The sequence below is a fragment of the Hipposideros armiger genome, unplaced genomic scaffold (assembly GCF_001890085.2).
Source record: "Hipposideros armiger isolate ML-2016 unplaced genomic scaffold, ASM189008v1 scaffold_1236, whole genome shotgun sequence".
In the NCBI taxonomy this organism is placed as follows: domain Eukaryota; kingdom Metazoa; phylum Chordata; class Mammalia; order Chiroptera; family Hipposideridae; genus Hipposideros; species Hipposideros armiger.
Window position 1 is genome coordinate 24,601 of NW_017732586.1, and position 2,148 is coordinate 26,748.

The window sequence follows — 2,148 nt, forward strand, 5'->3', positions numbered from 1 at the left end:
TCCTTTCAATGTTTCCTTTGTCAGCTGACGCACATCACACATTGTCAGCAGAGGGCGCTGGAAAACCATTGAAGCGATAGGGGCTTTTCTTTCAGGTTCTGGTGTACTAATCTTCACAGACACAGCGCTTCCCAGCAGGGCTCCTGCCGTGCACGCTGGTCAGCAAGTTTGCCAGCACCTCCTTGGGTGTTTTTCTAGTGAAGTGCCTCTAATGAGGCATCTCTTTATTAACAGCTTAATTCAGGACCCTGAAGCGTGGATTTCCAGCAAGTTCCAGAAGGTGGATTTCTAGTGTGCTCCACTAAGTGCTGCACCACCATGGCCTCTCTGCATTCAGTTATCCGTGACTGTGCCCCCCTAGGAGGTCTGGATCTCAGCCCCAGGGCGAGGGTAGAGGTCTCTTCCTTGGGCACGCTACCTGAACCTAGGGTAGTGCCTGCTTCTTAGGGCTCTTATTCTTTGGAGTTCTCTCTATTTTTAGTAGACAGTGCATTGCCATTCTGATCCTGTTATAATTCTGTATATTAACCTTTACCTGTTCAATATCTGTATGGCTTTTGTGTACTGATTGGACTCTGACACACACAGAATTGGTATCAGGAGTGGTACCAGGAGAGAGACCCACAAAGATGAGATTTAGGGGTAGGTTTGGTCATGCTTATGGCCTTGAGTGCAGTGCTGAGCAGTGCTCCTTATCAATGGGAAGTGGGATGCTGGTAATTTATGACATGAAATGACATCACAATTAATCAAGTTATCACTTTGTTGTTGATGAAATGCCAACTGAAGCTCATGCCTTGGATGTTGAATGGATGCTGCACTTAAGAAGTGCACTTATGAAGACTGTGGAGTGGGATGGATCCTCGTGAGTACACTTGAGCACTTACAGAGAGAAAAACAACAAGCTTATGTCTTTAATTTGCAGCTCAAGTCATGGCCTAACAACCAGAGAGTGGCCGTGATAGCCCTAAAAGAAGTTCTCCTTTCTTATAGCCGCAGAGCTATTGAAAATCAAACACCAATTTAAGTATGTGGGCTGCTGAATTACAAGAGTTGAATTCACAGTTTTACCAGGTTTCTCAAGTGAAAGTTAGGGCATTAACTGGTAAAGAATGGAATTGTAAAACTTGGAATGGGAACATGTGTTTGGACCCAGATGCAACTGACAATCTCTCATGGAAGCCAAGAAGCCAAAGGGGTGGATTATGTCAGTTTTAAATTTATTGCCTCTCAGCTCTAAACCCATTCTTCATTGCCTGCTCTACAAAAATGAAGATGGGCTCTTTAAATATGTTTTATTTGCCAGCTGGTATGATGTCCTGTTTTGTCAGTAGAGGGTACTGGGGAGACACTGCAGGAGGAAGAAGTTTTCTTTCCTGCTTCTGATGTTCTCCTGTCTGCCGACATGGGCAGATTATCCAGTCCAAGCTCTTGCTTCATAAGTGCTTCCTTATCCTGGATGCTGGTTCCACTCAGTCACATAGGCTAGAAACCTGACAGTCGTCTGAAACTTCTATTTTCCTGATGTCCCATGTATTGATCACCAGGCAAAGTCAATTCTGTCTGCAGAGCATTTCTCATCCTCCTGCCCCCTGTCCTCCCCTTGCCCCATTCCATTCCCACTCCTACTGCTTTGGTTCAAGCCTTGCTCGGAGGGTTCAGATAGTGCTGAGCCTGAAGCCTCTGCCTGTATTTTCACCTCAATTCATTATCCATGCTTCAGAGTGATTTTACGAAAATAATATCTGATCTTGCTGTCCCCCAGCTTAAATTCTTCAAATGGGTTCCCACTGTTTATAACAGTGGTCTCCAAATTTTGTTCCTGCACCTAATCATTAAAATGTTTTTGAGCATACAACCACAATATATGTATTTCTCTACTTAAAATTATGAATATAATACAACATATACAAAAAGAGAAATGAAAATGGGCAAGGTAAAAATAAGTATAAATAGAATAGCATTTTCTTTCTACATCTCCATAGTTATTTTTGGACTCTCCTGAGGAATATCTGTCTACTTTGGATATCATTAATTAATTGAACAAAAGAACTGCTTGACTTGTCATACAAAGCCCTCATGATGACTCCTACTTGACATTAAAACTAGGCTTAAAAACTACCTCATCTGCCACTTTCTCTTACTTTT